This window comes from Sander lucioperca, chromosome 23, assembly GCF_008315115.2.
Source record: "Sander lucioperca isolate FBNREF2018 chromosome 23, SLUC_FBN_1.2, whole genome shotgun sequence".
NCBI lineage: Eukaryota > Metazoa > Chordata > Actinopteri > Perciformes > Percidae > Sander > Sander lucioperca.
This window is the reverse complement of record NC_050195.1, coordinates 14,593,820-14,607,893: the sequence shown is the minus strand read 5'-3', so window position 1 is coordinate 14,607,893 and position 14,074 is coordinate 14,593,820. Positions and strand designations below refer to the sequence as shown.

At 41.2% G+C, this 14,074-nt stretch overlaps 6 non-coding genes across 6 annotated transcripts; all 6 read right to left on the bottom strand.

The window, feature by feature from the left end:
- Positions 1–5,100: 5,100 nt before the first annotated feature.
- Positions 5,101–5,182, bottom strand: trnas-aga. Its single transcript has one exon. It is a non-coding gene; the product is annotated as a tRNA-Ser (tRNA).
- A 234-nt stretch (positions 5,183–5,416) lies between these two features.
- trnag-ucc lies at positions 5,417–5,488 on the bottom strand. Its single transcript has one exon. It is a non-coding gene; the product is annotated as a tRNA-Gly (tRNA).
- A 366-nt stretch (positions 5,489–5,854) lies between these two features.
- Positions 5,855–5,936, bottom strand: trnas-aga. Its single transcript has one exon. It is a non-coding gene; the product is annotated as a tRNA-Ser (tRNA).
- Positions 5,937–12,312: 6,376 nt separating this feature from the next.
- On the bottom strand, positions 12,313–12,384 carry trnaa-ugc. Its single transcript has one exon. It is a non-coding gene; the product is annotated as a tRNA-Ala (tRNA).
- A 246-nt stretch (positions 12,385–12,630) lies between these two features.
- Positions 12,631–12,702, bottom strand: trnag-ucc. The gene has a single exon. It is a non-coding gene; the product is annotated as a tRNA-Gly (tRNA).
- Positions 12,703–13,639: 937 nt separating this feature from the next.
- On the bottom strand, positions 13,640–13,721 carry trnas-aga. Its single transcript has one exon. It is a non-coding gene; the product is annotated as a tRNA-Ser (tRNA).
- Between the last annotated feature and the right edge of the window lie 353 nt (positions 13,722–14,074).

Sequence of the window (14,074 nt, the reverse complement as noted above, 5' to 3'; positions counted from 1 at the left end):
ATATTCTACAGTATGTCATCAAGAAAGAACAACAAAATGGTGAAATCCCAAACTAACATTTCATTGGAAACTGATTAATGTGGGCTTTCCTGGATTTCCCAGCTAGCAGCTATATCACAGATGAGGGTTGAATCAAGTTTTAGTGAAGCCCTCTACTACGTTACTTTTAATTGTTCTTGTTTAGTCATGGGCCGTATCTACTACTGATTTTGCATCAGGGAAACCCAAGTCATTAAAATGTGTGATGTGTTTTTCTCCTATCTGTGGCTCAGGCCTACTCTTCCTCTTTCTAAAAGCGTCACACGTGAGTGGGCGTCAAGCTCTGCTGTGGAGGGGCTTGCCTCAGAGTCTGATCTGAAAGCGGCAGTGTTTACAGTGACAGTCAACGGTTTCCCAATGAACAGGAAAGACAAATACTACCATCTACTGGTAAAAAAAGATACAACTCGCTGAATGAACTCACCACTGTGATGCTGCTGAACAGATAAAAAACAGGCATATTGTAATCAGGGGCTGTGTCCTGTTACAGGGTTGTAGGAATCTATATCTTTGGCTCTCCTATTTTATTTTGACCTTCTGTGAACTACTGACTCTGCAGGAATTATTCAGTCTTCTCTGATTTCAGCTATCTTGATTAAGTAGTTAACATAACTCTCCTCCATGCAGTTGACGTACATTTGAATTCTGGCAACTGCAACTTTTTGAATGCTCATAACATGATATGGCTTCATTTTAGGGAAACTGATCACACGTATTGGACATACATGCCGCCATTAATCTGCAGGTAAGCATAGCCCCTTTTATGAATTCAAGTGTTTAAGACACATTTGAAGTTGAAATTTTGATTAAAATATAGATTTTGAATGAAATCATTTTACTTAACAGTGTTCACAGGCCATGTACCTTAAAGACAGGGAGTACTGCATTTGCACCAAAAGAAGTGATTGCTTCAACTGTACGCCGAGTTAACAGTTTATTGGGAACATGTATAATCGAATGTGATCTACATACAACAGTTCTGCAATAACTTACTGTGTAACAACTGGTAACTGTGTCCTGCAATAACAAGGCACGTTGCTTCATCGCCTTTTATTTTCTCTCTTTTTCCAAAGCTGCCTTCAAGTGCGGTCGGAAATGTTGGTTTCCCCCGCCGCTGCCTCCGCAGCTTTGAATATTTACTGTTAAAAACCACCTAAGCTCAAGAAATGGTATTCAGTACAGCCCTACTGGTGAGTGAAGCAAATCTACCAGACAATTGCATATTTAACTAGATGTTGGCTAGAAGATGGTGCTACTTTTGAACCATGAGCTACTTGTATTGATCAAGTTTTAACAATTTAGCAGACAGAACCAACCGTTCGAACCCAATGGATTTCTAGTCCATCGCCTTAACCACTCGGCCACGACAACTCACGCTACTTCACGTTTCACAATAACCACATCTCTGACTACACACAGACTTTTTGGTGTATCAATTAGGACGATTGCCAAAATTAAAGTCCCACATTTGTACCTTAAAAATAGCTTTGGAGCTATGTTCCCAGCAAACTCTAGTCAGGTTTTTCCTAACTACATCTCCCTCTCAGGTTTTGGATCTGACCAAATTAGTTGGTCTACAGCAAACATTCCTCAGAAGAAAATGTTTGCGATGGCCAGGAATCGAACCCGGCTCAACTGCTTGGAAGGAAGCTATGCTCACCACTATACCACCATTGCAGTACAAACAAGAACATTCCACTGCACACTCAGCAGTTTATCTGACAAAGTGAAAGGGAAGAAGGGATTGAGGGGAAAAGGGAGGAGTGGAGGAGAGGAAGGAGGAGGTGCATCAAAAATTCTGCTTGCCTTTGAGATTCAGAATCTGACATTATTCATTAGTACATGTATCAGTAGTGTCTAGGGATGTTAATGATTAATGTTATAACCGTTAACCAAAAATAAGTATTTTGAGTCGACCGATTAACACTATGAGTTAAACAGTTAAAAACAACATTATTAAAACAAAAATAAAAAGGTAATTAAAAAAGGTTTTGCATTGTAAAAGAAAAATAGGCTATACAGTCTTTCCTAACTGCTAGTTAACATGAGTTTTAACTCATTTTCTGCTAGGTTTATCGATAACTTTATCGATAAGGACTGGTTGGTTAAATCGGCCGTCCTACACACAGAGTATGCCAGGCAGACACAGCTGACTACCTCGCAGGTGGACAGGCTCGGACAGCTGCGCACTTGTGTCGGTCGCACGGACGCGTAAGCGGTTCCAATTAAGTGGCTACATGTGTCCACGACACACAATGCTTGGAACATCGTAGCTGCGCGATAGTTTCAAGTCTGCAGCTGTCTGCAGAACACAGAAAGTGGACAGATGATCTGGGACTCCTTTGCCTGTATCAGGCTCACAGATGTATGGACCCACAAATGCACGACTCAGGTACGTAGGAATGCCAAAAGTTTATTTAAAAAGACAGAATAAACTTACTGGCAACAGTGTCCAAAAACGACAGGCAAAAGGGAGAATCCAAAATACAGTCAGTGGTCAAAATCCAAGGGAAACAATCAGGTATATAATTCAGGACACAAGGAAAAACGCTCGAAGGCTGTACACGGGGGAAGCAGACAATCTCGCACTGGGGTAAGAGGAAGACTGAACTTAAATACACCAAACAGAGAAGACAATGAGACACAGGTGCAAAACATTAGGGCGGGGACAGGTAATCACTAACGGTGGGAAAAGGAAACAACAGGAAGTAAAACAAAGACAACACAAGGAAAACAGGGAATTAAAAAATAAAACAGGAAATGTGAAAACAACCCGAAAAAATAAGAATCTACAACAAAACAATAACTTGACATAGGAGCGGAACGTGACAGCCTGCTTGTTGGTTAATAGTTAATGATCGGTTAACGAGGGTCGGCTATTGGTCAGAAAAAAAAAATTAATTAGCATCCCTAGTAGTTTGGAAGCAGCTGCATTGTAAGCAGGATTCAAAATTAATTTTTTTTGTCCAGCAGCCAAATGGCTAGTGAATGTTCAAATTTTACCAGCCACTCAATAGATTACCATTGTTTTTTTTGGCTGGTGAGTAGGGCTGGATCCGAATATTCAAATATTCATTCAATGGGTAGGTATCTAATTAATGCAGCGCTATGTCGTCCACCTCAGCCAAGAACTGAGAAATGTTGAGTTACAAGCAAGCAGTCTGATGTTTGTAGACGTCTGAATGGTTATACGGTTACACTTTACTTGAAGATATCTACATAGGAGTGACATGACACTGTCATGAACTTGTCATAAACATTATAAAAAAGTCATAAACGTTTATGACATAACGCTTCTTTTAGTAAGTGTCATTCGGTTTTTGTCATGACAAGTTAGGGTTAGGGTTAGGGTTAGAGTTAGGGTTAGGGTTCATGTGCAATAACTGTGTCATGTGTTCATGACAGGGTCATGTCACTCTTATGTAGATACCTTAGGGCTGGGCATCACTCAAAATCTTTCAGGAAGACCCAACAATTAATCAGATCTCTCTCTAAATCGAATCAGCGCTGGAGGCGTTCACCTTCCTGATAAGCCAATCAGAATCGGGCTCGAATTTCATAGGCCAGTCACAGCGTCACAACATTGCTTTAAATCTGCTTCTCTCCCTGTGCTATCCTCAGCTGTCATTTCAGGAAAGGCGTTCATCTTGTCAGTCGGACGACTGTATGGCTCTCGTTTCTTCACTGTTGTGTACCGTGCTCTTCTTCCTCACCATGTCGGATTTCGAGTCTGATCCCGCGTCGGACCCAGGTCCTGATCTCTACTCGTCGCCGGCGGCAATTCCAGCTTCTTCGGACACCGTCCGCAGGAGTTCTCACCTGGCCACTCTGCCCGGTCCCTGTCCGGATGGCACACCATCGGAGAGGATAATTCTGCAGCTTCGGGATCACGGTATCGTGCCGGCTTCGGGCTTACCTTCTCCGCAGCTCCATGAGCTGGCTGCCCAGGTTGGGTGCATCTCACCGGTTCACTCGCCTCCTGTTCCCGTGGCGGCTCGCGGTCGGAATCGGTCTACAAAGACGGTCGCCCCTCCCAGAGCCCCGCCGAAGAGGCGCGGTGTGGGTTCTCTCAGCCTGGCGGCTGCTACGGCCATTCCGAGTGGGTCATCTGACACGGGTCTCATCCTCGCTTCTCTTCAGTCCCTGGCCAGCTCTCTTCAGTCCATGGACGCGAGGTTGCAGTCCATCGAAAGCTCGCCCGCTTTCGTCAGGTCCGCGACAGCCGCCATCGCCGTGGCCTCCATGTCTCTGACGGCGCACGGTTTTCCCCAGCCTGCCCCTAAAGCCCCGGGCGAAGCAGACTTTTCCCTGGCCACCTCTGCTCCGTTCATTCATTGTATGGATTCCATCGGGGGGTTATATCATGGTTCCCTACCCCTATATTAAATATTTTATATATATATTAAATGTATTAATATATATTAAATGTATTAATATAACGATGGAGTCCAATCTCAAATACTCTGTACAGTATTTGTTCATGTACATTAAACCTTTTGCATATCTGCAAACAAGTCTCTCCTGATTGAAATGGAGAACTAACTTAAGTGCAAAGGAATGTAATTGAATTGCCTTGTTGCTGAAAGGTGCTGTAGAAATAAAGTTGCCTTGCCTTTCAACCTCAGCCTGTCAGTCAGTCAGCAGGGCAAATAAACCAGTGTTGTGCCTGCGTCAACAGCACCGCAACCGCTTTTGCCTCGCCATTAATATCATATCGCAGCAAAAGCTGTCAGCGTGACATTTTTAAAAACTGTAACCACACTTGAAACCACTTTATCGGCATTGCCCTGACTCACTGTGACTTCAACAAAACTGCAGAGCCGACCCTCGGAAATGTTGGTTTCCCCCGCCGCTGCCTCCGCAGTTTTGAATACTCACTGTTAAAAACCACCTAAGCTCAAGAAATGGTATTCAGTACAGCCCTACTGGTGAGTGAAGCAAATCTACCAGACAACTGCATATTTAACTAGATGTTGGCTAGAAGATGGTGCTACTTTTGAACCATGAGCTACTTGTATTGATCAAGTTTTAACAATTTAGCAGACAGAACTTAAAACCAACCGTTGCCGGCAGGATTTGAACCTGCGCGGGGAGACCCCAATGGATTTCTAGTCCATCGCCTTAACCACTCGGCCACGACAACTCATACTAGTTCACGTTTCACAATAACCACATCTCTGACCACACACAGATTTTTTGGTGTATCAATTAGGACGATTGCCAAAATTAAAGTCCCACATTTGTACCTTAAAAATAGCTTTGCAGCTATGTTCCCAGCAAACTCCAGTCAGGTTTTTCCTAACTACATCTCCCTCTCAGGTTTTGGATCTGACCAAATTAGTTGGTCTACAGCAAACATTCCTCAGAAGAAAATGTTTGCGATGGCCGGGAATCGAACCCGGGTCAACTGCTTGGAAGGCAGCTATGCTCACCACTATACCACCATCGCATTGTAAAAGAAAAACAGGCTATACAATCTTTCCTAACTGCAAGTTAACTTGAGTTTTATCTCATTTTCTGCTAAGTACATGGCACTCAGACTCCTTTGCCTTCTCTCTTTTTGCAAAGCTGCCTTCAAGTGCAGTCGGAAATGTTGGTTTCCCCCACCGCTGCCACCAAAGCTTTGAATATTCACTGAAAACCACCTAAGCTCAAGAAATGGTGTTTAGTACAGCCCTACTGGTGAGTGAAGCAAATCTACCAGACAATTGCATATTTAACTAAATGTTGGCTAGAAGATGGTGCTACTTTTGAACCATGAGCTACTTGTATTGATCAAGTTTTAACAATTTAGCAGACAGAACTTAAAACCAACCGTTGTCGGCAGGATTCGAACCTGCGCGGGGAGACCCCAATGGATTTCTAGTCCATCGCCTTAACCACTCGGCCACGACAACTCATACTAGCTCACGTTTCACAATAACCACATCTCTGACCACACACAGACTTTTTGGTGTATCAATTAGGACGATTGCCAAAATTAAAGTCCCACATTTGTACCTTAAAAATAGCTTTGGAGCTATGTTCCCAGCAAACTCCAGTCAGGTTTTTCCTAACTACATCTCCCTCTCAGGTTTTGGATCTGACCAAATTAGTTGGTCTACAGCAAACATTCCTCAGAAGAAAATGTTTGCGATGGCCAGGAATCGAAACCGGGTCAACTGCTTGGAAGGCAGCTATGCTCACCACTATAGACGGGTTTCCTGTTTACAAGCATTACAGGGTGCGTGTGCATACCAGGGGCAGAAAGCCAGACTGGTGAGCTGGTCCGCTACTGCAACAACCTTAAGTATTTAAGCTTTCCTTATTGTTTGTATATAACTACTGACTCAATAAACGTGTAATTTTAGTTGGATCTGTTTGTCTGCCTTTAATTTTTTAAAACTGTGATATATATGTATTGCTATAATTATCGTTTTAGGGTTATGTAATAGCCAATGTTAGCAGCAGGGTTACCCCTGAGAGTACCCCTATGGTTGGTTTATGCCTTAAAATAATGGCCAGGATTCCCGGGCGAAAGGTACGATATGTGTCTCCATTTCAAAACATCACTGCAGGCTGACTGTTTTCAGAATCTGACATTATTCAGTAGTACACACTATGAGTTAAACAGTTAAAAACAACATTATTAAAACAAAAATAAAAAGGTCATTAAAAAGGTTGTTGCGTTGTAAAAGAAAAATAGGCTATACAATCTTTCCTAACTGCTAGTTAACTTGAGTTTTATCTCGTTTTCTGCTAAGTACATGGCACTCAGACTCCTTTGCCTGCTTGTTGGTTAAAGGGATACTTCACCGATTAGCATTAAGCTTTGTATCAGTAGTATCGGTAGTATTTTCGAATGTATTGTGTGTCTGGAAAAAAACCTTGGCTTTGAAACTGAGAAATGTTGAGTTACAAGCAAGCAGTCTGATGTTTGTAGACGTCTGAATGGTTATACTGTAGCAGCCTGGTGTCGTTTTCAGGCAATTTGATAAATATAAGCATAGTACGGCCGTACAAAATGCCAATACAGTGAGACACCTGCTGACTGAGCATTCATTCATACACCCACTGAGTCTGTCGTCCTCCGTCAGTCAGTCTGGTAAAAACGCAGGTCTACCACCATCGCCACATAAAGAGAACGAAATTCCACTGCAGTCAGTAGTTCTGTTTAGGAATTCAACACAGAGGAGGAAGGGAATATAGGAGGAGGACTAACTAACTAACTGTTAGACATAATTGGCCACTACAGGGTGACGTCAGGTTGCGTTTCTTCAAAAGTTCTACTGTCTAAACTTTTCGCCACCCCTGCGCCCCCCACTCACCGCTCGCTCACCCCTGCGCCCCCCACCCCCGCAGCCTAAATGCACTAACCCCATTCAAAGTGAATGGGAAGACTTGTGTTGTTCCTGCTGGAAGGCTGCTATGCTCACCAGTATACCACCATCGCTACAGAAAAGCGAAAAAATTCCACTGCAAAGTCAGCTGTTCATGTCAAAAATTCAAAGGGGAGCAAGAAGGGGAAAGAGGAGGAGGAATGGAGAGGAAGGGATGTGAGGGCAGCCTGAGGAGCTACTAGGCTCCATCCACTACTGATAGAGAAAAGTGCAGCAATATCCTTTCATTTAATCCAGGCAACAGCAGCACATCAACATCAATATTCCCAAATAGGTCCTATTCACCTAGTCTCGCTTCACCATCAACAGAAATGTTGATCCACGTACATTTTGAAGCATCAGAGAGAAGTGCAGGCATTTAAGTGGCATCTAAATAAGGCACCGAAATACGCGTTGCTATTCAGTCCGGTAGATCAGATAACAATACTAATGCAGTGGAGGAGATAGCCTTGCCAAAATCCCTTACATTAAATTAACATTGTAGGCTAACAACACAATTCGCTGATCTTACATTAGCTGACAAGCCAACTAGCCGACAAGCTTGCTTTCCATTATAACGTTAACGTTAAACATGTTAACAACAATGTTAGAGAAAACAATTATATTGTTGGCAGATAACAGCACTTACCTCAAAACTAATGTCAGTGATTGTGATTGGCCAAATGACTTGCGTGACGTATAACCAAAGATGTTTTATTGTGAAGAAGACCGCAGTAGGTCTTTGAAACTCCAGTTTATAAAAAAAAAATAAAAACTCTTCGGAGCTACACGATTCAGGTGGATGACATTTTCCCATTCAAAACGGCGATTTTCGCCGAAAAGCAACTAGTTTGCAGGTATGAACGCTAACGCTGGGTTTCCACAGGCAGCTTTTTCCAACTGCAACTCCGCACGTCACCGATACAGCGGATTCCAAGCGAAATTGTATCACCACAACATGATGCCGATGGTGTACACGTTTTGCAGATAATTTGTTGTTAGTGTTGATATACGTTTATATCAGTTTCTATCTGGCCTATCACAAACTATTTGGAAAGTTTTCTACTACACACTTTGCCACTTAAAAGTTGTGTTTAGCTTAGTTCAACACAAATTGCTATGACTAGATGAGTGACAACTTGTTAGGCTTATTTTGTTTAACCAGCATTTGAAAGCACGGTGGAAATAAGCAAGCTAGCTAACTGGCCAGCCAAAACAGTCTGCCGTTGTCGGCAGGATTCGAACCTGCGCGGGGAGACCCCAATGGATTTCTTGTCCATGACATGTTAGCTAATGGCGTTAGCTGTCAGTCTCCACCCCGCTTGTGTTGACTGACATTTCTGGTTGCTTGTCGTAAAAAACAATGTATGCGTTAACGAATGTAATGTTATGTTTAGCGTATACTAGGGCTGTCAATCTTCCTCTATAATACCATTCGAATTTCATTTGTTATTTTTTTAAATATTCAAATATTTAATTCTTATATGCAGCCTGTTATTAATATGTACTACACTACTCATGCTTATGCATTGTCAGTGCAACTATAAGCATGGGGTTGTTGTTACACGTTCTGTCCACTAGAGGGACTTCCAACATCAGCCTGGCCTTGAAGGAGACCTACGTCATGGCGCATCACATTTCTTACATGCAACTTTGTTTTGATGCTAACGAAATTGATAACTAAGCCAAACGGTGCTGTCACTACTATTTTAGTGATTTATAAGCAACCTGTTTCTTTCAGGTTGTCACGTTACTGAGAATACAGCTATTAAGGTAATAAATGAAGTCAAAGCTAACTCTGACAGCTAACATAAACTTTAGCTGTATCCATGAAGCTCCCAGCTAAGCTCCTATAACTCACGACCCAGTTAGAAAACAAGAACGAGCTAACTAATAATAACATAAGCATTTTGACTCAGTGGATGTTGATTTTAAAGTCATGTTAAAACTATTTCCCATCCTTCCGATTTCCACCCCGAGCCTATGCCATTTAGCTAACATAACTGTATTTTACCTTTTATTTTCAGGTCAAATCAGACCTTAACAGGCAGAAAGGACAGCAGCTGGCTGCCTGAGGGTCTCCATCACTGGGTCGAGCCCACAGGAATTTAACAACAAGAGGGCATCAAAACTGTCACACAGCCCAGGGGCATTACATTTCCCAATTAAAGGTGGAAAGTTTGTCAATAGGGAGGTAGGAAGATTTAGAATAGAATATATCTTATTGTCCACCTGTTTTATCTTACCTTTTCTCTTTTGTCCTGAAAGTTAAGTATATTTGTAATTTATTTTCACCATATGACCTGTCAGGTATCATCCAGTAGAAACCCTTTTAATATAATAATTTTTAATGTAATAACTGTTAACTGTTAAAATGATGTCTAATGGATGGTTTGTTAGGTTTAAGTGATGTTTTTGACTTAAGCTGCAAATCATCTTTCCTTTGCTGTCTTACAGAACGATCTAATAATGTAAAAAGCTGACATTATTCACAATTCATATAGCTCTTTTCTGAACTGTGCACACTGTCTGTAGAGTGGTTTTACAGGCATTGCCCCAAATAGATCTATAATTTAGGAAGTGTCTGACTTTACTCAACACCCCAATGCTTCTGGAAATTTTGGATCTTACATGGTTTACTTGTGATTGTAATGGCAAATTTACATTTAAGCATGATTTGTTATATTTTTGTCTTATGTTCTTCTCTATTAGCTTTCTCTCACAATGCTGAAAGGGAGTTTATCTCATTCCCACATGTAGAATCTGATTCTAACTAAGTGAGAATCACAAAGTCTGGAACATAATGTGAGCACTGTTTGTCTGAACAGATAGGGGCTACAAGGTCCCCCTAAAACTATCTCTTCTGATACATTCAGTTTTCCCATGCCAGTTGAGATGCAACTGGGGGGGTGAAAGTCGTACAGGGAGGAGGAGGCGAAATGGCTCCAAGAAGTCTCTTGTGTTTTTTCTTGATTGTCTTCATGTGTATCAGATTGTCTGTGAGAAATGTAGTCATAATAAGCCAAGTGTGTGTGTGCTGTCACTCTGAAGATGTATTTAAGTTCAGTGTTTCTGTGGATCTATATTCAATAAATTCTTTGTACATAAGGTTCTTTTTTTTACATGCATTCAATATACTCCTGGTGAGCCAAGGCTTCTCCCTACTTTTGTTTTTCCATTTGCTTTGCATGACTGGACAGCTTTTGTTGTAAAATGCTCGGAAGGAGTCAAGAAATGTATCGTACGTGGTATTTACGTCCTTGGCCTGTAAAACATCACTCCAATCGTGAGACATGAGATCTGCTCTGAATGCATTCACAGCTTCAACAGTTCTTATTCTTCTGTATCTAATGTTGCTCTCCTCCATTAATTTATGATTACAGTCGTATATGGCAAAGACTGGTAGATGGTCAGTAATGTCCTTCACAAGAAGCTCACTTACTACTTTATTCTCCATACTATTTACAAATATATTATCTATAATTGTGGCTGAATGTGATGTAATTCTACTTGGTTTTGTTATTGTGGGATATAGACTCATTGCATAAATAGTTTCCATGAAATCATCTATCGCTGATTGCTTGTTTGGGTTCAGTAAGTCTATATTGAAGTCCCCACATATAAACATGACCTTCTGTTCAGTCTTTGCATACACTTTTTCCATCCAATCCTTGAACATAGTTATGTCATAACTCGGAGCCTGATAAACACAGCTTATCATGATATTTCTGTTTCTGCTCATAACAATCTCTATAGTTATGCATTCACAAACATTTTCCACAGCCCCTGTCAACCTGTCTACTACACTATAATTTAATCTTCTATCTACATACAGCGCTGTTCCTCCTCCTGCTTTTTCTGTTCTGCTTATGTGTTTTGACCCATATCCTGGAATTTCATATTCCTCACCCCTACCATTTCCAATCCAAGTTTCAGAAATTGCTATAACACTGAAAGGCCTCTTAAATTCACTTAGGTAATCAACTATGTCCTGGAAGTTCTTATTTAGGCTAGGACTATTGAAATGAATAATTGAAATGTTGTCTTCTACTTTAATATCATTGTTAAATTGGTCCACAGAAAAATAATTGCAATTGTCTAAATTGTTAAAAAAGTTATGAGGATGTATGGAGAGTTAGAATATAATACGTTATACGTCTACCAGGGTGGAAATTTGTCAAGTTGATCAATACCCTGTACTTTACCTGTACCTGTAATAGATAGAAAATAAACCAGTTCAACACAGATGACCACTTTTGCTTCATTTCTTTGATGAATCAAATGTATTCTCTAGTGCATTTTGTGTTTTGACCATTTATGAACTAATCCCTGTCTCGTTTACCATGCTTTGTGGGTGTGACTTTTTTGCTGTGTTATCACCATTCATAGCTATACAACAATGTGTTTAGAATTAAATTGCTTACAAGACAACATTGTTTACAAAACCACAGATTCTTCATAGATCTAGCTTCTTAATATTGCTCTCAAATGGCACCAGATTGATGCATTTAACTTTAAAATGTACAACATTTTCTTCCAGGGGAGCCCTAGAGGGTTGGAGGTCCACCCACCATAGTATCACAAAAACCTGTGGGAAACACTGGCTAGTTAGAACTAGTTAATGTTAATGAAATGCACAACACAAAATAAGCAAATACTGTACGTTGCAGAGAAAAATTACAACGATAGTCAATAGCCACCTAAAGAAAACACAATTGTATTTGCTTTCCTGAGGAAGATATATTCAACCACTTTCTATGTCCTTTCTTATAGCCATTGTTCTATTCTATTCCTCTTGTGCAAGTATACAAGCTCTCACATACTGTGGGTATTTTCTGTCTTGAACATACAAGCTAAGCTGACTTGGCCACATGTGCTGTAACCACAGCTTCACAGTTAGCAACATAAGTAATGCTGGAGATGCCGGGGATTGAACCCGGGGCCTCATACATGCAAAGCATGCGCTCTACCACTGAGCTACACCCCCTGTTGACAATCTTTGAAGACAGCAGATATCAAACAACACATACAAGAACATAGAAGGAGTGTAGTTCAACTTGCTACTAGTACCCGTATCACTCAAGTCACTCATTACATGTTCATAAATTCATCACAAGTCAAGGGAGTCATTAGAGTGACACGACTTGAGGTGTAACAATTGCCTGGCAAAGCTTTATCCCTATAAAGACAAAGCAATTTACTTGTACCACAAATTCCTTGAAAAGAAAACCTTTGCGATGGCCGGGAATCGAACCCGGGTCAACTGCTTGGAAGGCAGCTATGCTCACCACTATACCACCATCGCATAGAAGTGAAGGAAAAAAAGTCCACTACAGACTCAGCAGTGTATGTCACCAACTCAAAAGGAGGAAGGGAGGGGGAAAAAGGCAGAATGGAGGAGAGGAAGGGGGAGGTGCATCAAAAACTCTGCTTGCCTTTGAGATTCAGAATCTGACATTACTCAGTAGTATAAGGGATGTTAACTATTAACGTTTTAACCGTTAACCGAAAATAAGAATTTTGAGTTGACCGATTAACACTATGAGTTAAACAGTTAAAAACAACATTATTAAAACAAAAGTAAAAAGGTTATTAAAAAAGGTTTTTGCATTGTAAAAGAAAAATAAGCTATACAATCCTTCCTAACTGCTACCTAACTTGTGTTTTAACTCGTTTTCTGCTAAGTTCGTGGCTCTCAGTTGAACGAGCTACGTGACACATGCCACTTTATAAATAAGGACTGGTTGGTTAAATCGGCCGTCCTACACACCTCGCAGGTGGATGTGGTGGAGACGGCTCGGACAGCTGCGTACTTTTGTCGGTCACACGGACGCGCAAACGGTTCCAGTTAAGTGGCTACATGTGTCCACGATAATGCTTGGAACATCACGGCTGTGCGATGGTTCAAGTCTGCAGCTGTCTGCAGAACACAGAAAGTGTGTCCGAGGGTCCTGGACAGAAGATCTGGGACTCCATTGCTTGCTTGTTGATTAATAGTTTGGTCAGAAAAAAAATAAGTTAGCATCCCTAGTAGTATGTTTGGCAGAGAATTGTGCAAATGTCTTTCGACTTCCACTGATAAAAAGTGTGTATTGCCTCAACGTCACTTGTGAGTGCTTCCTTATTGCCATTTTTCTATCCAGGGGTGTTTCCATGTTTGGACAGAAGAATCATTCCAATGCATTGTAAGCAACTAAGCTATTTATATTCAACAAGTTCGGCAGACAGAACTTAAAACCAACCGTTGTCGGCAGGATTTGAACCTGCGCGGGGAGACCCCAATGGATTTCTAGTCCATCGCCTTAACCACTCGGCCACGACAACTCCTAAGCTTTTCCAGCAGTTTGCACTGGGAGTCTCTTAATCAATAGTAGTAAATATTGACACACCTTAATTATATTTGCAGAGGCTTTGAATTTCTGAGAGAAACACAATACAAACTCATGGCAGCTGAGTAGTCGGCGCCACACTTTTGTGAATGGTTGAACACAACTGAGAATGTATTATAAATAAGAAAAAAAAATACCTCCCGAAAAATACTGACTGCAACATAATATATAGCAGCACTTTATACCGTGAAAAATCACCAATAAAGGCTTCTAAACCAAATACTACACAACCGGACATGTTCCAGCAGGAATATGATCCGAAATCTGGGAGACATTAAAAACATGTGC